Source organism: Fringilla coelebs, assembly GCF_963513975.1.
Source record: "Fringilla coelebs genome assembly, chromosome: 5".
NCBI classification, from domain to species: domain Eukaryota; kingdom Metazoa; phylum Chordata; class Aves; order Passeriformes; family Fringillidae; genus Fringilla; species Fringilla coelebs.
This window is the reverse complement of record NC_140033.1, coordinates 63,357,827-63,383,133: the sequence shown is the minus strand read 5'-3', so window position 1 is coordinate 63,383,133 and position 25,307 is coordinate 63,357,827.

Genomic DNA, 25,307 nt, shown 5'->3' with positions numbered 1-25,307 from the left:
ATCCTAAAACATAGCGTACATTTCACAACCTCCTTGTGTCATGTCGTTGTTACATCTCTAAATTAAGTCGAACTTGGAAAAGATGCTCCTTTGACATCATAAGAATATTTGATTCTTGAAAATGTTCCTGAGCCTATAGGAGAAAAAAAAAAGAAAAAGCAGCAACAATACTGGTGAATTCACTGGGACAGCTGAGAGACTAAGCAATGAATATAAAGTCAAAACTAAAAGACCAAAAGAGGAACAGGTCCTGTACCCAAGCTCATGGGACTAATCCATCCGAACAGTCCAGGAGTTGTCAAGGGAAGGAAAAAATGAAGATGAGGTGCTGGCAATGGGTAGAGAATGATTTTGAAAGCACGAATACCAGAGTGTTAGATGAAAGAAAATTTAAAGGCAGTGGGAGTAAAGTATTGGATCACAAAGGGAAAAAAAATGGGCTGGGGAAGAAAGGCACAGAAAAAACCATCTGCAAGCAGCACTAGTGATGGGGAGAAAAGAAGCAGGAGACACACACCCAGGTGCACCACTGCCAAGCAGCCCAAAACAAAACCCAGCATCATTCGTGTGGGGATTTTTCCCTCGCGCTCGCTCTTTAGATCAAAAGGAGAGCAGCAGTGCAATCTGCTCTTTGCAAAGAGCACTTTCAGCCAAGACAAGGAGAGTGCATACACTGGAACATCTGTTCCAAGAAGCCACTTGAAAAATAATCTTATAATAGCATGGGGAAAACATCTGTGCAGCATGCACCAGACCACCAGTAGTGCAGCAGTAGAGGAGTAGAAGGGGGAAGGAAGACAGGAGGGAGTGAGGGAGACAAAGTAGAACAGGATTAGGTCAGGGGCAAGTACCCCAGTGAGGGGCATGACCCACATGTGAAGAAACTGCTCGTTTGGTGTCTTTTCTCTTCTAATCCTCAGCAAGAGGCAGACAGATTTCTCACCCACTGAGCTGTGTTTATTGGCAGATATTACTCAACATGTGCAGCTTTGAAAAATCCCAAACTACAATCAAAGTGTTTGAGAGGCTGCACGAAAAGCTCCCTGTCCTTGGCCTCTCATGTAACCCCCACCCCTTCTTCCTCAACTTGCTTTATCTCTGCTGATATTAAAATAAATGTACATGATAAACAGCCACTGCTAGCTCAGGTGAGGAGAGTTAGGAAGGCAAACCACTTTTACGCTGTTGGTGCATTTGACTTATTGAGACCTCACTAAAAGAGAGGTCCACTTGTTTTGTTTTCACCTTCAGTCTCAAAGCAAACAAATTCAGCAGAAAAACACTGTAGCCACCACACAAACATGCACACGCATGTGCAGTGTGCATTGTGTTCTTGGCTTCTCCCTTCCTCTGTTTTATTTCAAGAGAACAGAACCCTCAGAGCTGCCCCACACAAACTTCTGTAGCATGGCAACAGTCAGGATATATCCCCTGAGTACTGACACCTTTTGCAGGAGATTTATAAGGAAAACAGAGCCAAATTGACTGATCCAATGTTTAACTCTAGGTTCTCTAAACAAGAAGAGACTTCCCAAACATGTATCTTCTTGGCAATGAGAAAAATAAAGAATCAACAAGTGTTAGGCATGAAAAACCTCCATACAAACATTTAGGTGATTGACCAGGTACATAAAATTGAACTGGGAGCTACTGGAGGTTGAAGTATTCCTTGTGTATGTGTAGGTAGCTGTAACCTTCACCTTCACCACAGACAGGAGAAAAAGGCCAGTCTCCCTATCCCCCACATAATCAGACTTCACACTGTGGGAAAGTGACAGGGCAATGAGGAAGTTTGAGTTATTTTAAAAGCTAGTTGTTAAGCTGAATTAACCAGATGCAAGTAGGTAGCTTTTGCTTACATCAGAAGTGGGCAGGAGAAGATGGAGCAAAAGACATATTAGGACATAACCAAGGATCAGATGGACATGTCCACTGAGGTGTGCACAGATGGGATATTGGGTAACTAGATTGCTACATTGGAACATATCCATGGCCAAAATTGTGCACAGTTACAGCTGGTACAGTGTACTATGCAAAGATCTTCTTTGTATCAGGCTTAGTGCCGCTCTAGATGCTCATCACCTCTATACCAGGGCTACAAAAGGCAATAAGGAAAGACACCACAAAAATAGAAAAGACATGCTGGGAAATTAGGAGGAGGAGCTGGTAGCATGATGGAAAGGAAGGCTCAGCTTTCCTGCAGATTACAGACCAATGGAAGTAGCCAAAGTGTGAGAAACCAGGAAACACAGAGGATCAACTTTTTTTCTGTTTCATTCACAGAGAATCAACCTTCTTTTCATGCCCCACTGTTATGTTACTGGTGCAGGTCTTTCTTATTTCTAGCAATGCTCTGAGAGCTTTGTTTCAGTTGGAAGACGAGATATTTATTTATTCTTTTCAAATCTCAGAAGTGTAAAATGGAAGAAAATTGTTTTCTTGTCAACACTCATATTGGCTCTCTAAATGGTTTTATCAGTTTAGCCTCTGCATGCCAATGCAAACTAATGCATGTATCATAGGCTTACACAATAATAAGAGGAATAACCCCAAAGAAAGCTGCCCTGGTTTGCTCATATTGACATAAAAATATGTTAGGTCAATATAATTCTATTTGGAGTGCATGAATTGCTACAAAAATCAAGATGATTTTAATCAACCAATGTTGATTAAAAACAGTTTCACTTCAGTCTTTTTTTTTGTGGACCACAAATCCTGTGAACTGAGGTCATTTCCAGATCAGAGATGTGGGAGAGGGAGTCAGAGGAAATGAAACTGAATATATGGGCAGGAGCACACAATAAGGGCGTTGTAGGTAAAGATGAGCAGCTTGAATTTGACATGGCAAGTGACAGGAAATCAATGGAGTGCTAATGTGTGGGAGGAAATGAGTATGACTTTAGCAGAAACATTTAGGACAGATGTGAGGGAGAGAGCAGAGGAACCATGGGGCCAGACAGAAGATTACAGTAACCAAAGCAAAAAAACATCTGAGACACTGACAGCAACCTATTTTGGGAGTTTCCTATTTTCTCACTCAGAGACAAAAGTCAGGTGAACTGTTGGGTGTTATATGAGCTCTAGGCCTCTAACAGCTCCAGAACTAATTTTTTCTTACAATGTGTTGTAATTGTGCCATGAGTTCCAAACAGAGAACATCATGCAAGGCTGTATCTCCCTTGTTCCCTAATCTCATTCATCTGCATGGTTATCGACTGGAACATCATCCAAGACATCAATATTTTGAACAGCCTACCCTCAGAAGTTTCAGAAATCCCATTCTTCAATCCCTTGGCTGGGAAGCACTTGCTCAGAGCGAGCCATACAATGTATTTCACCAGCATTAGTGTTATGAGTGTTTTTCTCTCACTCTGAAAAAGCCTTCCATTAACCTAATGACCAATATTCCATGAATATTGCATTTGGCATTTGGCAATCTCCCTGCACAATACTTCTAATGCAGCCTGAGCTCTGGCATGACCATCTGCAGGAGGAAATAAACATTTCTCCACCTTCTCTGTATGCTAAAAGAACTCTGAGAAAAATGGGGATCCAGAACAAGATCCTTCAAATCTTGATAGAGGTGTCTTATTTTCAGAATAGTCACGGGTGAGATGCCTCGTTCACTGAGACTGGAAATCTGCAGAATGTTCTTTAAGTGGGCATCTCTTATGTAAAAGGTGAACCTGCTCCCTTTCTGAGGGCAGCATCTTCTTCCACAGCCCCCTCAGACTGATGTGCCACAATACCACACTGTAAGGGTGCAACCAGTTACTTGTGTAACACATTTAACATGAACCAGAGCCAAGAAACATGGAAAGGTAAAGCCACCAGTGGTACATGGCTTTGTTCCACAGGTAAGTCTCCCCGATTGCATAGCAAATTTTGTTTGTTCAGGGCTGCCTTCATCAAAATTCATCAATACTTTGTCCCCACAAACAGGGTAAGTGATTTGCTTGCTGGCATATATTTAGAATTGTCTCACCTAAACATGAAAAGTATTGTAATGCTCAACAAACAAAGTCTTCTTTGCCTAACTTAAGAACTCCTTTAATACTTTTTTTCTCCAACTAGGCAAAATATGGGTTTTATCCCTACAGATATGGAGCATATCAACTACAAGAATGTATTACTGAGTTTTTTTGTCTCTTGAAATTGAGTCAGAGGACAGAAGTTGAACAGAATGTTTTTACCATTTGCTTTCTGTAACATACATTAAATTGCCACTGAAAAAATAAAAATATGATTTAACTCCAGTTATCAGACTTTCATTCCATACGTACCTTTTATTTTTTGAGATATTAAGGCAGAGGGGATTGATAAATATGCAGTTCTGAAGTATGCAGTAACATACTAAAGAAAATTTAAAATCAATTCCCTCATCACTCAATTTTTTGAACCTTTTCAGCCTACTAAGGTTTTATTAATGGACTAAAGAGGTGTAAATTTTCACAGACATACAACATTTGACTATAAAAAACAGACTGAGTATAAAAGAAAATGCAACTTTTCACTCCTCCACTATGAACACAAAAGCCTGGACCTCCTTATGATTTTTTTGGAACCACTTTAAATAATCTCCTAAATATCAGGAGAGACTACAGACTTATCTAGAGGAGCTGAAGATGGTAGATTCAGGGCACTGTAGTTCATTTATCTTTAAACTCCAGGTTCATTTGGGCTGAGGAAGATGGATAACAGGTTGCAAAGGCTGTGTTCACAACCCAGACCCCTGACAGATACCACTGAGTTTGCCTGACTGTGGAAAAGATTAGGCTAATAAAATCTGTAAGCATATGTAAGAGTAGACACTGACCCCAGGGGACTGATGATGAGTTTCTTTCTTCTGAGACTCTCAAATGAAAAAAGCACCTTTTATCAGTTCTGAAGGGCTGAGAAGTCAGATTTAATTATGTGGTTGTGAATACCATAAGACTTGTTTCTCACTTAAGGAGTGTGCTCAAGAAGAAGTCATAAACAGGAGGCTAAATGGTAGTAAGGGAGGTGCCAGCACTAATTAACACATGCAGCGTGTAAGGACAACAGCCTAAAAGTCTCTTTGGTTATGGTGAAAGCAGTGAAGAGAGAAATAGTTTCTATCAAAATAAAGAGTTTTTCTGATCCTGTAAAAGGAGTATATGTTGCTTGAAGAATAATTTTCAGTGGGCAAAACTGTGTACAGATCTTTCTCTGAATGGCAATAGGTCTCTGTGTTGTCATGGAGTGACCAAAATGGTCTATATAGTTGAATCAACAATTCTCAGAAGATACAATTTTTACTCCAGTAGGTGAATACCAAAGGCTCCCTGCTGTTCCTGGTGATTTTGTGTCATCACAAGAACTCAACACTGAGTTATTCTTACAAACATACATCTGAATCAATACAGGACCAATACAGCTACAGCTGCAGAAGAAAATAAAACATCCCAGGGTCCCTTTTCTGTCCTTCAGAAGGAATGGCATGCTCTTGAGAGCAAACTTGTGCCCTCATAGTCATGAGCTACCCCAGACCAGGTGGTTTTATCCATACTGTTTTCTACAAACACCCCCTGGCCCTCGCTATAACCTCAGCCACAACTGAGTGATACTTTGGAGGATATAGGCTGTCATGAAAACTGTGCAAAGGTGTGTGCTATCAGCCAGACCCTGGACTGTAAGAGAATATAGCCAAATTCTACATCATGGCCCTTTACAGCATCCTTCTACAGATGGAGCCTGCGGGACCACTAAGTCATGAAAGTTAAAAAGCAAGGAAGAAACAAGAGACATTTATTTGAAGACTTTGGATTAAATTATCTTCCTTGAACTCCCTATGCACTGTATTGCACCAAAGGAAAACTACTCAGACATTAATGAGAAAAAAAGGCCTTCCAAACACGGAGTCCTTGCCCTCTGTTTTGCCCTGCTGGTGTGGGGGTGAAGGAACCCTCAGAGGTTCCCAATTAAGTTCAAGAGATGATACTGAAGATCTTTTCTTTTATCTGAGCAAGCGAAAGACATGGAGTTAGCGGAATCTCCAGAATAAAGAATTTTTTCTGAAAGCAATTATCTTCCTGACAATAAGGATTCTTCCTGACACATGCCCTCAACACATGTGATGGGAAGTGCAAGCAAGAAGACCTTGTCACAAAAGAGCCATGTGGGATGGGGGACTAAACTGCTCTGAGGCAGAGAACTAAAAGGCTATTGGAAGCCACATGGCTTAACTCAAACAGAAAATCTCCTCTTTTCCCTGTTTGCCAAGAGGAAAGTTCTTGGCAACAAAAAAAGTCTAGGAAAACAAAGAAAATTGCTAAGTAACCAATGAACAAACTAACAAGCAAAATGACAGAAAAATGATCACAAGGCCAAAAGCATTGCAGCCTGTGATGAGAGCAGAGCTACATCTGAAGCCAAAGGCAATTGAAGCAAACCAAGAAAGAAGAAGCTCGCTCCATTCTTCACAATCTCAGTGCAGAGCACAAATAGAAATAGGGCATGGATATGCTGTTTAGGCAATCCAAAGGCAGATAGTAATCTGGTTTGAGAGCAGAAGGCACTTTATCATCCCCCAGTATATACACACACGGACCAATGCTGAATGGAGCAAGATGGTGTTTTAACGTAATATAAAAAGACTTGAGTTCTCCCTGTCAGTGTAAAACAGAATGCAACCTTAAGTATGGCCTCACAGTGGCTCCACCATAATTGCTTGTTCCCTGCTGTGTTCCCCATACAGCAGACCTAGTACTGACATCTGGTACTAATTTAGGGTTCATCTGTTCTAGAAAAACAAATATAATGTGGGGCCTCCTTGCAGCAGGCTTGCCCCTCAACTTGGTTAAACCACGTTCCATCTTGTAAAGTAGATGTGACATAACTGTTTGCATTTTGGCCCTGAACCACGCTACAGATGTTGCAATGTTCAAGAGCCTGAAGTGGCTTAAACTGCAACGCTTGGGATCTTCTAGGAAGCAGCAGCAATTCCAGCTCCTTTAAGAGAGTGGCGTTAACCCTTTCCCTCCACTCCAAAAGAATACTTCCATGTTGTTAAAAATACTGATCTGCACAAATCTGACACCAGGCAGTTTAATTTTGACCATGTTTTAAGATGCTCAGGTCAGAAAATATTGTGGGAAGTTTGTTTGACCCTGCACATAAACACATTTGCCATTTGTGTGAAAGGCTGTACGCCGCACTCTCAGGGAGACAAACAAATTCATTTGGACTTAAACACGAAAGAAATTTGTTTTGAGGCTAAATGAAGGGCTGTGTGAGATACACAAAAAAAGTACCTGAGGGGCACCCACCTGCCTTAGCAAGGGATTTATCCCAAATGCTTTTCTGAGCACCTGAATGTTAATTAAATTTCATTCTTGAACATTCCAGTGCGTACATCCCCACTTACTGCTCCAGGGACTGCATGCTGACAAGGCTGCTCCAGTTCCAGTTATTGCAGAAACTTCTCACGCTCTGCATGCTGTTCATTCTCATGTGGCATTCTCTTTCACTTTTTTCTCTCCAGCTACTGTTTCTCTTGCCAACAAAGATTAGCATAACCTTCAAGAAAATCTGGCAGAAGGTCACGGTCATTTCAGGGAGAAGTAAACAGAGTGAGAAAAGCATAGAATGGAATTACTAGAGGAGTGTAAGAACTCTTTGCCCACTATGTAGAGGCCATGCTGTCAAGCAAAAATATATTGGTATTTAAATCAGTTAAAACTTACGTAAACTCTGCTAGATAGCTGAGAAGTTGCATGGGTCTGCAATTCAGGACTGCATTAGACCTTAAAAATGTTCAAAACCTACAGCCTGTTACTCAATACAGATTGTTTTTCTATTAGTTGGGGTGTGAGCAGCAGAAGAAATAATTTGCAAATATTTGGAATGTTTCTATTTGTCATTTTTTAAATCAATACATATATCTTTCTATTCTCCATAGGGTTTTTCTCTGCCTCTTATGTAACTGGTAAAGCAGATTTTTTATTTTTCCTCTAAGAAAAAGAGAAGCTGATCATATCAGTCCAGGACTTTTTCCAAAAAACCTGGAGGCAGTGAGGTTTCCATACACCAGGGCCAAAATACAGATGTTTGGCCTAAAATTGGTTTTATTATTTTTATTTTGGATTTTGGAAAAACAAGCACACAAGTCTCCGCAAAAGAACACAAGTCCCCACAAAATAACACAAGTACATGTGTTCTCTCTATTACTCTGGAAGAAAATGTAGCAACCAAAAGGAACAAAATGAGCAGGCCTGCTTTCTCTAAGCAGTTCTTTCAGACATGGAAAAACCAAGCAGGCAGAAAACAAGTGTAATGAAGGGATTCTGACCCCACAAGAATGCCCATTTTTTCCAAATGAACCAAACAGTCTAATAAAGGATATTACCTTCCCCATAAATCTTGCTTCTCAGAAAATAAAGGCGTAATGATTTCAAAATACTCCCACAACAAGGAGTAGAACGAAGCCCTAGAGCAGCCAGGGCGACAAACAGGCAGAGACCAAAGGCAGAGTTCAAGCAGTAGCTCATGGTGAGAGGAAAGGGCTGGATATATGGCCCAGTAAAACCCTCCTGTTTGGAAGTTTCATGAACAATTACAGGAATGCATTGCTGCTTTTCACACACACTGCCTGAGGTGTGTGCTCTTCCTCTGGAGCTTGAACTTGGCTGACAATTCTTGACACATGATGGGATTGACTTGAACAATGAATAAAAGCTAGCTGAAACAGACACCGTGAAATATAAATAGAAGAGTTAGCAGCAGAGTTTCCATCAGAATTTGCAGAACAGTGTTTATAAGTTTAGCTGTATACATGTGGTTTTGCTATAGCAACAAAGATGAATAGTCATCATTTTTTGTGACCAACACCAAATCTAGTATTATCTGCATCCTTCCTTGTGAATAGAAATGATTTCACCTCTACATGAGGTTCACTCTGGTAGCCAAAACAGGGAAGGAATCTGTGATACTGAAGTTCATACACTGTGCACATGTGGGATTCCCCAGTGGTTAAGCTCAGTCAGTATCATAGCAGATCTTCCAGTTTCCCAATGACAAGTAACTGACTCAAGTGAGAAACTGCAAATATTAGTGCCTTGGTTTGAGAGGAAGTGAGTTTTTTGGGATGCTGTGGTCAAACTAATAGGTGCTCAGATTTGAATATTGGCATCTGGTGTGGCCCCTGAAGACATAGATATGCTTCTGAGAACACAGGGGGGTGAAAAGCAGAGAACTCTCAGGGGGAAGCTCTCTTCGGTTCCGTCAGTGAAAGAGCTCAGAGCTGCCCTGCCCAGCTGCAGGCTGAGCCGGGGGGGAGAAGCCACGAGGCCTGAGTGAGGTGGGCTGGGGCACTGGACAGAGAAGAGAGGTGAAGATCCCTGAAGGATAGAACCCTGAGAGACATCAGGCAGCCCCTCCTAGAGAGAGAGAGAGAAACCTTGAGCCACCTTGAAATTCTGTATCATGTGCTGGCAGCACAGCTGGCTGGGAAGGAGAAGGGGGCGCGGTGAGAAGGTGTCCGGCAGGGCCAGCGTGGGAGTTCTGGACAGGCAGAGCCTGATATTTTAACTCTTTTCTTAGATGATGGAAGCCTTACAATGCTGATCCTCCTGGAGCTGAATGAGAAGAAAGATAGAGATGGAATAGCAGGAAATGGGCAAGTGTGATGCAAGTTTGTGCAAGTGAAGGATGTCCGAGAGAAACTGAGAAGAATTCTAGGTGGGAGGAGGTGATGGAGTGGCCTTTGGCTGGACTTTTCTTGTATAGCCATGGACAGATCCATTTTTCCTGTGACACAGAAACTGCATTTAGGGGGGAGGCAATGGCTCAGAGCCAAGAGAGTGCAGTGATGTGATGTGAATGAGTGGCGTGAACAGAGAGGACCGGTGAGGAGGGTGGTGGTGCCCTCGATCTTCAGTGAAGGAGAAGATCTCTGTTTTCGAGACCCCTTGGCCCCAGGGGGTTAAAATTTGGGGGGGACAGATGTCCCAAAAGTGAGAGACTGTGCTCTTTTTGGAACTGGGCAAAGCACCCTTAAAAGGAAAACCCCAGAACAGCTCTGGTCCATGCACAGTGGTGAGAGCACTGGGCAGGGAATGAAGATGTCAGGATGGCAATGTGGTGCCATGTGTGACACAGAAACACACGAGGTTTCAACTGTGTTTCCTGGGGAAGCCCTTGGTGCAAGAGGGACTCCTCTCATCTTGATGAACTGAAAATTGATTATCTGAAGGGTAGTGATAGACTGAGTTAGTGATCTGAGGGGTGGTAACTAAATTAAGAATCCAAAGTTTTGTCCTACTGTGATGTATTAATAATTTAGTGAGAAGAGGAGGAATGTTTTTGGGATGTTTTCATTCTGGGTTCTGTGTGTATTTCTTTTTATATATAGTTGTAGGTGAATAAAGTATTAAGGAAAATTTATTTTCATGGGGGCACTGGCATTGCGCCAGCATCAAACCATGACAATTAGTCTGTTTTCACTGTACATTTTGAGAGTCTCTAGAGTCTATTGCTCCCAGCTGGAAGTATCAAATAACTACCTGATAGTGTGTGAGGCATCAGAAAATAACAGCCTGTAAGAACTAATCTATTAGTTTAGCAGAGGGAAATTCAGAGAGCTGATGTTCGGCTCAAACTAGAGTACACAAAAGTGCCCCAGAAATATCTTGGGCATATGCCTAAGATGTATTCCACAACAGGATGATTTCTCCCATCCAACAGGAAGCACTAAAGGCAATTAAAGAGCTTTGAAGACATGATTATTTATTTATTTCAGGTGATTTTTCAGCCACTAAAAATATTAATCAACTGGGCAGCTGAGAAAAGGATAAAAAGGCTACCCCAGCTGATACTTTAAAAACCTTAAACTTCCTTTTTCAAGCAAAATTAAAAAGCAGGCAGAAGACAATGGAGTTCAATAGTAGGGGTAGTAGGTGAAGAAAGAGAAGATTTTGGTTCAATAAAACAGCAGGATAACCTCTATAGAAATAAAAGATTGCATGGTATCATGGCTTTAATTTCAGCAAAATAGGTACCAGGGCTCTGGTTGACAGATGAAGTAGTCAGGAAGACTTAATCTACTCAAACTACATGAAAGGAGAGAATCATGATGACAGAACAAGACATACATATCCAAGCACATAGGCCAAATAAAAACATCATTTTTTATGACAAAACAAAAAGCGAGTAAGTATGCTGAGAGGTAATATGAGTACTAACTATCGTGTGGAGCCTGGAGAGTCAATAAGGGTAGTTGGAAATGGCCATGTAGGAGAAAAGAAATTATGTGATTAATAATAGAGAAACCTGATGGGGTAAGTCCAATGGATTTTGGAGGATTGTATTTCATGTCTAATGTGTTCCATAAAAGCTACAGTGGAAAATCAGATAAGGTGGTGGTGATGTTTTGCATCCAATGTCCTGCTATATGATTAGGAAGTCATAGATGACTGAGTGGGCTCCACAGTGTTTGTGCTTAAGGTACTAATTAGCTAAACAAACAAAATCAAGCTAGAAGGTCTCTTCAACAGCTTGCCACATTTCACAACAGTGGAGGAGCTTCCCCTCAAATATCTGGTTATTAAGAGCAGAAGGGAAAATTCTGTTACCTAAAGTGACTTTCATCCTGCAGATCATTTTCTCAGTCTACAAAGCCAGCGTAGACTTCAGAAATTTCTAGAAGTAATGGATTTTTTTTCTTAACACAGAAATCCTGTATGGAATATCAAGTAACTCAGTAATGTCCATTATCAATTACTCACCATAATGGACCTCATTATGATAAATAAGGAACAGTTAATGGCTTTTACAAAAATTGAAAAATTGAAAAATTGCCCAATGAAATGAGGTTTGATTTATTTAATGCAAACAGGATATGTCACCAACCTGAAATATCTCTTGTTGGATCTTTTAAAACCTGCAGGTTTTTGAAACTGAGAGGAACAGTTGAGTTTAGAGTTGGGAAAATCCATTTAAATGAAGAAGTGTTAAAAGAACTGGGAATTTTTCAGGAGCATCTTGCTGGATGCCCAAGAAGCCAAGATCCCTCAGATTCAAAAAATATACTTCAATGAAGAAGATCCTCTTAGTGAAAGCAAGCACATAAATTTTGTATTTACACCTATATGCATACACAAGCATATGGTACACGTGTGGATGGAGAGGGAATTAAAAATAACAATGAAACTATAAAATACAAATAGAAGTAAGGGGGTAATGAGGTTAGTAACTCGAATTAATGAGTTTTACTAAATCAACAATTTTTCAATGATAAGGCAATTAGAATTATTCCAGAAGCAATAAACTCAGTGAATTAATTATAAGTTAATGGCTAGGTTCAGACAGTGGGATGGTGAAGTGGGATCGAGGAAAAGCAGGAATGTATTTCAGTGGAATTTGGAAGGAAACAAGCTTTGTAGCTACTTCTGAATGTATTACTGATAGATCAAATAATTAGCCATGCATAACAAAGCAGGATGTGAAGTAGTCTCTGTGACAAATAAACATTTACAAACTCAGATATTTTAGGTTCAAGAGTCTTACATCAACCAGCTGAGGAAACCTCTAAACCATTAGTATAATTTTCTGGCAAACATTAAAGGGCAATTAAATACAAAAAATAAAGACTGGAAAACTGACAGCATTGTCATTGAAAGAATCTTGCTGTTAATCTTCATTATTCTGAACAAAGAAAATGAAATTTACTAAAGCAAAATGCTGACAATTTAAAAGTTTATCTCAGATGCAAAATGTGAACTGCAGACATCTGAATAGTGAAACTGTTAAAAGTATTAATGATAAAATTATTAAAAGTATTCATAACATGGCCTTAGAAGATAAAATCAAATGAAAATGAAAAATAAAATCACCAGAAAGAATCTCATTGATTGTTATAAAGATAAACAAAATAGACATATAACCCTTGCAAAGGTGCTGATGAAAATAGGTGCTTCATTAAAATAAATATCTGAAATTCACATCTTAGTATTATATAGCAGTCAAAGACAGTAAGTTTGAATTTGAAACACTAAACTGAAACTCAGAATTAAGTACCAACTCCAATAATTACATAATAAATGCACAGATATTTTTCATTATCCAATCCAATAAGATGTTCCGTTTCTTTCCACCCTTGCCTCTTGGAAATTGTAAAGGTAAGTTTCAAAAATTTAAGCAACATCCACTTGGAAAAGCACATAAAAACTGGTAGTAAAACAGACCCACCAAGAGGGCTTGTGGACAGACAGAGTAACATGTATGAGTCTAAATCAGGGTTCTGTTGTGGCATTTAAAGCAAATATCCCATTTATCCTTGCTTACCAGGCATCAGTTCTGATTGTGAAGCCAACCTACAGTACAGAACAACTGCTGATGAGGTGACTGCATTATTGTGAAGTCTTCCAGGTTGTACCAAAGAAACACACAATAGCACAATGCCCTGGTACTGCTGATATCTAAAACCCTGCATCAATTTTCATACAATACAAAATGACAGAATTTGTCCATGCCTTTATGTGGCTGTTGTACACTAGCTCTCATGACTGTGCAACTGGACTTCATCTATCCAACTTTTCTGCTGCCTCAACATCCCATCTTTTTCACCTGACCTTGATATTTTTGTCCCTGTGCTCAGACTCTTTGAATTATCCTCTCTTTCCTCCTATCCCATTTTAAAACGCTGTTTTCCGTAGTGCCAAGGGGAAGGTCCTCAGATGACCCTTCAAGATGTCCTCTAAGCCTCCAAAGACACAGCACCTGTCAGCCTGCACTGGGACAGGTTCAAACATTCCTCCCACAGCAGGATTCCCCAGCAGAATCATCATAGCTGGTTGTACAACAGCTACTGGCTCTGAGAGAATTGTGATTCCTTGAGAGCGAGAAGGGCTGGAGAAATTGTGTAAACAGTAGCCTGTATGACACTTTTGGTCTTCTTCCAAAATCCTGCTCCCTTGGCCACTCTGCGTGGGCCAGCTGCAGGAGACAGCAAAGAAACATCAGCTGAATCCTGACATGGGATCAAATCAGAGAACCTTTAGGGGTTGGAATAGACCTTAAAGATCCCCCAGTCCCAAACCCTGCTGCCACGGGCAGGGATACCTCCCACTACAACTGGCCTGGAACACTGCCAGGGTCAGGGGCAGCCACATCCTGGCCCTGGGCAACCCATTCCAGTGCCTAACTCACTCATAGTAAAGAATTTCTTCCAAATCTCCAACTTAAATTTCCCCTCTTTCAGTTTGTACCCATTACTCCTTGTCCTATCACTACAGTTCCTAGCAGAGTCCCTCTCTGACTTCCCAGTAGTCCCATTTAACACACCGGAATGTTGCTGTGAGGCCTCCATGCAACTACCTCTCCTCCAATCTGAACAGACCCAATTTTCCTAGCTTGTCTTAGAGGAAAACTGCTCCAGTCCCCTTATGAATTTGATGGAATTGTTCCAACATTCCATGTCCTTCTTTTGTTGGGAAGACCTGAACAGTTCCCAGTACTCCAGGTGGGGTCTCACTCCATCCTCAGTACTCAGAAACATCCAAATTGGCCCAGGGAAGTGAGGCATGTCAGCAGGATTTACACAGCAGGGCATCTTCTGGGGCGTCTTCAGTCCTCTCAACAATTGTGGTGTGTGAGAACTGCTGCCCTGGCATTTTGGGAGTTTCAGTCCTCAGTGGAGCAGGCTATCTTACTAAGGAATATCTGAGTGGTGGGCATATTTGCTACCCTTTTCTATTTCCTATTCATTCCCAGCCCCCCAAATCTCTCTCCTGCTTCATCATCTGGCAATTTATAGCCCATTCTCAGAGAATAAAAATTTGTTGTTTGAACACTTTTGCTGACACATTTCTGTTCAGCTGCAGGTGTTCCACCTACTCAGATTTTTGGCTGTCGCTTGCAGCTACATGCCTGGTCCATGGGCTGTTGAACAGTGGTCCCTTTCTGACTTTGCAGGGGAATAGGCATGCAGAGAGCTTGGCTCCTGAATGCTCTGTGAGTGGGAGGATGGAGCTGGTTGCTGGGACTGAGGAGGTCCAGCTGTGAGGACCTTCAAGGCAGGGTGTGCAAGCCATGGGGTGTTAATGGCCCATCATGAGACTGGAAGGGCGTAGCTGCTCTAGGAATAGGTGCTTCAGCCAAAAGCATAAACACAGGATGGATTCATCATTTCACTAAAGTAGCCAAAAAAAAAAAAAAAAAGGGAACAGAAGGAGAGCAGCAGCAGCTCTTGTTCCAGTAGGGGTAAAAGGGCTCCTGTTTGAGGGTACCTTTCTGACCCACATTGAATAATCAGATGGGTCAGCCCAAGTGTCTTAGACAGTCATGCAAAACCAATACTGGCTTTATCCAGCTTGCCTTCCCTCACACTCCTTTATCCCTTGCCATCTGCCAGTGAAATGAAGAGCAAGCAATGCCCCTCCTCTTCTCTCTTGTTTTCTCACTTCTTGCTTTCTGACATATTTACTCCATCTTGTCTAAGAGCCAAAATATCTAGCATTTATCCTATCATTCATTAACAACTTTGTCTCATCAGTGGAGCAAAGAAGAAAGTGTTTAGCATTCAAAAACAAAGTTAAAAGTACCATTGTAGTATACTCATACAGCTCTACTTGAAAAAGAACAAGTATCTTCAATTTTGGCATAGTTTTGAAGTATTTGACTTTTCAACTCTAACACCCTTGCAGTATTTTTAATGTAATTTCCTTAAATTTGTCTTGTAAACTAGAAGTGTGACCTGAAGTAATCTATTGGTCCTCATCTGAATCACAACTTTTAGAATCACAACACAGTCATTTACAACCTGAGCTAATGCAATAAACAGCAGGAGAAGAAACTGAGAAAGTGAGAGTTGGAAATGACCTTTAAAACTCATCTAGTTCATTCCCTCTAGGGACATCTTTCACTATCAATTTGCTCAAAGCCTCATTCAACCTGACCTTCAACACTTCCAATGATGGGCCACACACAACTCCTCTGGGCAACCTGTTCCAGAGTCTCATTACTGTAATTGTAAAAAATTCCTTATGTCCAAGTTAAATCTATCACTTTAAAACCACTGCCCCTTGTACTGCTTCTAAGACCTTGGTAAAATTCTGATTTGCTAAAGCAAATTGCTTAAACCTATGTTCACTAGGGAGGTTCAGCCTTAGGCTCCACTCTTTCTTTTTCCACTCAACCTTCTCCATGACATTTTGGGAGCAAGAGCAAGATTATGGTGAGTACAGGTAGGCAGTGGATATAATTACAGCAGGTGAGGGAGGAAAATGCAGATACCCAAAGTAGCTGGCTAAGGCAGGATCAGAAGCAGTGCAGGTCAGCACTATGTAAAGGCAAGAACAACTGTACTTATCTGTGCAATGCAGACACAGCCAGTCATTGCAAGCCAGCGTGGAAAACAGTAAAATTTTGCATGGTGTGGATGTTCTTCATGCAGTGTCCTGAAAACAATGAAAACAGGTATTTCCTCAATGAGACTGAAGATGTTTCAAACAGTATAAATTGCTCATCCACTCTGAGCAAACTAAGCATGCCTTAGACACAGAGGATGTTCATAAACTGTGTGTGAAAGTTTGTTAACAAAACTCTACTGACAGTGTGTAAATTAAGAGTATTCAAATAATTATAAGTTGTCCAAAACTGAACAAATTTTAAAGGACAAGTAAATGATCTATCCCTAAAATTCAAACCATCCTTCTCTCACATAGCAATTCCCTGCTCCAAAGACTCATGATCATCATTGTCATGGCAACAAGCGTAAGATGAGGTGTAAAACTTATCATCCATTAAACTAAAACTCAAAATGAACAAAACCAGCTCTGGTCAGACAAGGAGATTTCAAATCCAGCAGTTTAATTCTAGCAAAGTTAATAGCTATACTTTAAAAATCACCTTATAATGGAAAATGTCAGAATTTTCTTGCATACAATGCTGCTAACATGTCAAAAGAGCTTCAGCTATCTGTATAAATTTCTGCAGCATGAACCTAAATGACAATAATTTCTTTCATGCTGTACAAAACACTAATAATTTTCTTCCATTTTTCAAATCACAGTAAGTGTTTAATACTGTATTATTTGATATTTATTTCTTCTTACTGTTCGTAGCACCTTGGGTACAAATTTGTGTCAAAGAGAATCACTGACTCCAAAAGGACAGATTGTGTTTGCAGATTCTGTGATGGGAAAGAGTAATAGAGGTGAAAGGTAAGGTGAAATCAGAATGGAAAGAAAAAAAATAGATTTGAATTAGAATGAACTTGTATGCCTCAGAGACATCACAGCAGATAAAAATATGAGAGATAAGAAAGGAAGATAATTTAGTCTGGAGCATTTACAATTTTTTTTTTAACTTATCAAACAATTTCATTAAAAAAAAAAAAAGTGGATTAGTTTATATCAGCACATTTACATCCAGGATTGTTTACATCCATTTGAATCTGTACAGAGATGTATTTAAAATAGCCAAGGATCTCATCACACACTCTCAAGTCCTACATGTAATTGCATTCTCCTGCTCCAAACCTGTGTATTTATCTGAGCCAAAGGTGTCTTCCAGCACATAATTCCTGTTCTAAAGTTTCTCTTTTTTTGAAAATAAACCAAAGCAAATTACACAGAAGAACTTGCAACTGAATCACCCCACTTGAACAAGTCTAAATTAACAATGACTAAAAGGAACTCATAAAATAGTGAAAGTAAGGCTAATACTCAACTGATAAAAAGGTAATTGTGTCCTCTTACTTTTCCATATGGTGAAGTAATCTTCAGGATCTATGGAGTAAATCTTTGGGCATTTTTTTAATTGACTGAAGAGATTTCTTTGAGAGAGAAGTTACATAGGATTTTCCCTTGGGATATGTTAGCTTGAAAATTGATATAATTTCATTTTTAAATAGAGGAAAAAGGGATGAGAGTTGGTTTTTCTACTAATTACCTTGACAGTTTTGTCTTTGTGAGCTTACAAACCAACTTAATTATCAAGTAGCATTTTATTATTACCAAATTAAGCAACAAATAAATGAAAAGGACTCCTTTTTATGGTATCAATCAAGCCTGTCAGCTCAGCAAATTTAAATAATCAGAATTAGCATCCTAAATAATTACAAATGAGTCACATTAATCAAAAATACTTCTAATATCACTTCAGGAAATAAAGTTACATCACACTTATTAATACCAGCATGAGAAGCTTCACAGCCAAAATATCTGAGCTTCACCAAATATCACAAGTTTCACCATAGCAAAATATCTGAGCAAAGAAGGCTTGAGTCATTAGTTCAGATTCCAGAGAGTGCATGACAATTATTTTGAAACCTGAAGCAATACTATAATAGATTGCTAATCTGAAGTCAGATTTCATACTTTCCCTTTAGTGTCTTAAAGATAGGTATTACTTTAAACAAGGTGAAGTTCATTTGATCTGCATTATATATGGGCATTCAGAGCTTAAGAAATTAACAATCATCACAAAAAAAAAAAAGAATAACAGATATATATTGCAAGGGAAAAACCCCTAAATTCCAAGTCAAACATCAAGTAGGATTTTTTGTTTAATTTTTATTTCTAGTATCAGTCACTGAATAATCAATTCAAAGACAGGACTCAGTTTACTAAATATAGAATATATCTAAACTAGAAATATTCTCCTTGAATATACTCCTAGAAGTACAGAACTGGCTATAATATGAAGCCTTAAACACATGTAGAAAGTAGCCAGGACTGGCTTGAACCTCATGTGGTAACGATATTGTCAGGTAAATGGCATTTCAGTTCAGCATTTTCAGTTAATTGAAATCAGCATTTATTTGAAGGTTTTTAAGTCAAAAAACATGATAATGCCCAGTCTTGGCTGTGTATTCAGATACAGATAAAAATGGGCACTTTTGAAAATAAGCTTGATCAAAACTAGGTTTTAGAAACATAATATGCATGATCTAACATTACTGTAAAGAAATTGGAAACAAAGGATTGCACCTGCCTCCTAAGCAGTATTTTTCAAGCTTTATGATGGTTCTGTAACAACAAAGAATACTGGCAGAAATATTTTTCAAGGTATCTCTGTAAATCTCACCAGTGTCAAGTGAAATGTACAGATAAGGGTACTGGCAATGAAATTAATCTCACACACTCTTTCTCGTTTCAGTGATACAACCAGAACTAATATCCCAGCTGAACTAAAATGCATTCTCAAGGGCTTTAGGAAATAGAAGGGAATAGCTTAATGTCTGTGGCTCGAGAGAACGAGTGAAACCCTCTCATTTTTCTGTCTCTACAATCTACTGTGTAAGTAATTTTGCAGAAGATGCTACAGAGACAGGATTGAAAAATCAGTGCAGTGCATTGGTGTGCTGGTTTTGACTGGGGTAGAGTTATTTTTCTTCACAGTGGTTGGTTGGTATTTTGGATTTGTGCTGAACACTGGCTTGATAGTATAGAGTTGTTTTTGTTATTGCTGAGCAGGGTTTGTACAGAGCCAAGGCCTTTGGTCTTTCTCATGAGGCTGGTGAGGAACTGTGGGGGCATGGGAGGTTGGGAGGAGACAGAGCCAGCACAGGTGACCCAAAATGACCAAAGGAATATTCCAGACCATATGGCATCATGCTCAGTGTATAAAGTGGAGGGAAGAGGGAGGAAGGGGGGATGTTCAGAGTGATGGTTTTGTCCTCCCAAGTCACCATCTCATGTGATGGGGTCCTGGTCTCCTGGAGATGGCTCAGCTCCTGCCTGCCCATGGAAGAGATGACTTAATTCTTTACTTGTGTGCACAGCTTTTGCTTTCCCTGTTCAACTGTCTATATCTCCACCCATGAGTTTTCCAGCTTTCACCCTTCCAATTCTCTCCCTGATCCCACTGGTGAGGGGTGAGCAAGGGGCTGTGTGGGGCTTGGCTGCTGGCTGGGGTTAAACCATGACAATAGGGAATAATTCCAGGTTGATTTTTATGGAAACTAAGGGCAAAATGCTAAACTCCCTGACATCAGCAGTAAAATGTGCATTTAATCCCAAAGAACCTTCACCTTTAGCTGAAGACTTTGTCCTCTGCAGCATGACTACAATAATGAGTGGTAAAAATGTGCATCTCACTTCTGTCTGTATCAAACAGGAGACACCAAAACAGTGCAGATAAAACTGTACTTCAGGTGAAGGGATAAATTTCTCCTTGATTTCTAGTGAACTTCTCAATTAAGGTTGATTCTAACGGCTCTTTGTATTGCACTCAAGTTCTGGCCAAAGTCCTAAATAGTTCTTTTAGACCTAAATAGTTCTTTTAGTCCTAAATAGTTCTTTTAGTTGCTCTGAAGATAATAAAGCATTTTTGTTGCTGCAGAAAATTCAGCAGCAACTCAAGGCTGAGAGACTCATTATACAGTAATAAAACTCATGAGATGATTATTTAAAACCCCTAATATCCAGACTCTTGGAAACCTAGGAAAGAGCAAACCAAGTGCAGTTTGACACTTGCTCAATTATGGCTTTTAAGTGACAAGATCCAAGCATCCTAAAAAGGAATTATTAAATTTCAAATCTAAAAACTATGAAATTTACCTTAAAGTGTCATTTGAAATGGTCAGCTAAAATATACCACAGTACTATGGCCCTAATGAGTAGAAAAAATACATTATGGAACTAATGTATTCCACACATTTACAATATTTTCTTTTTCAAATACAAAAAAAACCCAAGAAGCCCTAAAAACAAAGCAAAAAATCATACTTTCAGGTTTTTGAGGTAGAGGTAATTTCTGAAGAATTTGCCAAGATGTTCTGCAGGTTTTTTTGCTGGTTCTGCATTTTAGCAACAGAAGCAAAAATGATTCAACAGTTTAGTGGAAAATCAATTATAAATTATGTGAGGTACCTCCAAAATTTTCCACAGGAATGGGAACATATCCATTCATTTTCTGTAAAACAAAATGGAAAAGTTTCCTGCAAATTTCTTCCAATTTTTCACCTCAATTTTAAGCTAGACTCCATTATATTCTTATTTCATTTGGGCTTAAGACATCTTTTAATGAGACGGTTTTGTTTGGTTTTCATGTCATGTTTTCCCATTTCATTGAGGTGGTAATTTTACTTAAGTAATGCCCATGAAATCTATTACCTTCAGTCCTCCTGAAATGGATTATCCTTAGCAGTGAATACCACAGAGAGATTTTGGATATCTGGACAACACAGGTTGTTTGAATAGTTATTAAAAAAAATAAAATAAATTAAAAAAACCCAAGAGATTTCATGTAATGTTTGTTAGGCTTTTGATGTGTGATGAAGGCCAGAAAGAGGAAGGTGAGAATTTTGTATTTCAAATTGCCAGAGAAGTAGAAAAGTCTGGAAATATGGAATAAATTTATGTGCCTTGTCTGCCTGAAGAAATAGTACTCATTCAGGTAATCTAAATATCTATTTTATGAACATTCATAGCCCTCTTCAAATAAAGAAAAATCCAGTTCAGTTGTAATTGGAGTCCATTTAAGCAAACAACAACAACAAAAAAAATTTCTTCCTGATTAAAAATAAGCTTCCATTTTTCTAATTTACCAAAAAAAAAAAAAAAAAAAGCAACCAACCCAAACAAAGAAACAAACAAAAAACCCTATTATTAAATGCCCTGGTTTTTTTCACACAGGAGTGTAAAAGAACATGTTAAATACAAAACAGGAGCAAATTAGAGGGCTTCCTCCCCCTCCATTGATCAAACATAGATTTAGACTTTATATGTCATAGACATGAAATAAGCAAAAATCCATGCAGTTTATATGCCAAATGACTTCATATTTAGAAAATTAAGCATTTGACTTGACAGGTCATTCACTTCAAGTGTCAAGAAAAGGAAGGAATTGCCCTGGTGCTTAACATAATTGATTCAAAAACAATTCTCCAAATCATAGGAAAATCAGCCTGCATTCTAGGCCATGAAGGCAGCATCATCTTCCAGGTGGTAACCTGCCCTTACAAGCCTACTCTTACAGCTTCAGGTCTTCAGGGACTGGAGTATCAGTTGTCACCATCAGCCCACTGCCTCCACTAGCAAAAGTTAACAGAATCCTTTGGCTCAGGTTTAATTTACTGCACCTATTCCTAGTCTGGTGTAAAACCTGTGCTTTTCAATGCCATTTCAAAGTTCATTGTTTTTTGAATACTTACACTTTGGGTGACTTCAGTACTTACACTTTGGGTGACTTCTTCCAACACATGTATCTTAATTCTTGTTTTGAAGAGAACAAAAGTCAGGGATCTGCCTTTCTTCAAAAATTTCAAAAGAAAAAAAAAATAAGAAAGCAGCAGCTCTTATTAACTCCAGACAGAATAAAAACAACCCTTTTGCCTAGACGTCTCAAAATGATGCTATGCCTTAAAGTTCCTTCTCCAGATCATCTTTCATATTCCACCTTTTCTATACTTGTTGCTAAATCCTTGATCCAGGCCCACATCATCTCATCTAGGGATTCACTTTATCCAACTGTGGCCTGCTAAAGATTTAACTGATCTAAACTGCTTGTATTTGCTGTCTATATATAGTTAGGGTATATAAACTGATGTGTTCAAAGACAGATTTATCCCAGCCCAGAACAGAGGTCTCAGATGGCAAAGACACACGCAGAGCCTGGATGTGAAGGTCTGGACTCAAGCCCAGCCCAAAGGTTGTGCCTGGCTTCTGGGGCTGAATAAACAGATTAGCATTATTCATACTGATTAGAAAGAAGGCAAAAGGGATTAACAGGGAAAAGATTAAGTTTTCATTTATCCATAGCAGATTTGAGGTAATATCTGGAAATAGGTAGAGGGAGACAGTAACTAAAGTCAGTAAAGTGAAGCACTTTTTAAAATATCTGCTTGGAGTGTGACCTTCACACTATTTAAGTCTAGCACTAGTTTGCAAATTCAGTGTCTATTTTCATATAAAAATCACATGGAGATATTATAATAAGTATGATCACTATCCAAAGGACAACTACTACAACACAGCTCTCTCCTCCCCTTCTTTTCTATTGATGTCCAATGCCCTTTTTAACACTTTAGAAAAAAAATTCATGTGGCTTTCAGGAAATCAATGTTTTGGTTCTCTGCTAGGCAACGATATACATGGTTTCTCTTAATGGTTTTCTTTTTATTTAATCATTGTCACTGGCATGTCTCATGTGTCCTACCACTGAAACTGCATCATTAAGCTGGAAAGGTCAACCATGAAGTAAAATTTTAAACTGAGTTAAGCACTGTTCATTTATATCATTCTATAAAAATATGTAAGAGACATTCAGCACACTGAAGACCTATCTAACCTTTCTTTTATCTTTCCTCTTTACAAAACTCTCCCAGACTGGTGTGCCCCAGGGGGTCTCTGTTACAGTTTCTGTGTTTTTTGCACCTCTAATCCATTGTGTCTCTTTCAGTGGCCCTGGTTAAGTCTTAAAACCTTGAAATGACACAATATTTCAAAAACGAGGCATTTATTTTCCCTCCATCCAGGAGGAGATTGAGCCAGTGGGTCTTTGAGACAATCTATGCAAGACTGACTTCATGGAGGAACTTTTACCCGTGTTCTCCCTGGAACAACATCAGGACTAGTAAGTGCAGAGTCATCTGCAAGTATGTTAATCATCTACACAGAACAATAAATTCATGAAGCAATGATCTTCTGTGCAGATCTAGTTTATCCAGCAGCCAATCATCTTCTACATGAGGAGCCCAGAAAGAAGTGTTGGAGAGCCTTTTTTAATTCAGGCCTTTCCACCTGTCTCTCTGTTTAATACTGAGCCTTGTTCTGTATTGGAATGTACAATATTGCATCCACAAGTGTAGGTACAGACAGCTGTAAGACCATGATCTGCTGGACCTCTTTAATCCAATCAGATCAGCATGAGTAATTTCTCAGAGAAAAAATACTATACAGCCTTGGCACCTGAGGTTACTCACCCCGAAAAGCTCCCCGAGACCATGAACTTTCCCCAGTAACCTTAGTACCAGTAGAAAATGTTCCTTTACCACCTTTGTTACGCAGGAAGATAGTTCCTGGAAATCTCAGAAATATTTGCTAAGCTTTACAGAATTGCTATGATGCTCTTCAAAAGTCCTGCTTTCAAATAAATGCAAAGCAATTTTTTTTGCTTCATTCTTCAGTATATAAAGCTCCATGAACTGCAAGACAAAGCCTAATTCTAGAATAGCTTCATTATTAGAAGAATTTTAGTAAAATTACTTTATCAATATATTAAATTACAGTAGATTGCTAGTTTATTATGATACACTAATTTTTTTTTCACAGAAAGCATGAATTTCAAATGCTGTGTAGGGTGTTAATTCATGATTGTTCATAGACTCTGTATTGAACATACTTATCTCTGAATTTATCCCCAGAAGAGCAAATGGGAAGGTTGAAGGCTTAAAGTTCATTCACTCTATTATACAGAGCATCTCCCCTGAAATCAAGAGTTTTGTGTAAGCACTGAGTTACTTATTTATTTCTTAAACTAAAGAATATATTTCTCTTGTTTTCAAGTGGAAGGCATAGTCATAGTACAGCTGACTTTTGGCCATTCTGCATAAGGCTAACACTGTTTCAGCTGCTCAGCTTCTAGAAGTGAGGGAAAATCTATTTATGTGACAGTGATGATTATTGCTTAATTATCCAATTTATCAAACAATAACCGCAGACAGCCTAAGAGGCAAATTCTAACCCACCCCCAAATCAGCATAATGCCCATCACTTGAAATCCTATAGGATTATATCCTATCAATTTTTGCATGAAATGGAAACCAATTCAGCGGTATTCTCTTGTCAAAATGGGTAGGCAGAGATGCTTCCAAGTAATTTTTCCCCCCCCCCAACACTTACATTTTCTTTTAATTCTTCCATCAGTTAGTTAAAAGGGCCAAACTGAAAATGGTTTTGTTCTGAATCAGGTACCAAACTCAGAGTACCCAAGATAAATCTGCCTCCTGTTCCTACTGCCCCTTTACCCATGTACTGAACTATTGATATTTGGTTCACCAAGCAGCTCCTTTCTCTCTCTCTGATCCCATCACCTCAGACTTCTTACCTGAAGGCCACTATTTCCTCCATGTAAGGAAAGGCCCCATCTTTTCTCCCACATTCCCACCTCTTCTGACACCACTCAAAATTGTTTTGGCAATTTGATAAAAATTCAAATTGGATGGCAACTTTGATAAAAATTAGTTCATACAAATCATTCAGCTCTTTGTATCTGGCATAGCCAAAAAGAAAAAAAAGGAATGATGAAAGGAAGGATACTAGATGGAATGATGAAAGGAAGGATACTAGACTTAAAATCATCACAGCTCCAAAGCAAACACTAATTGTCTTTAATCAGCTTCC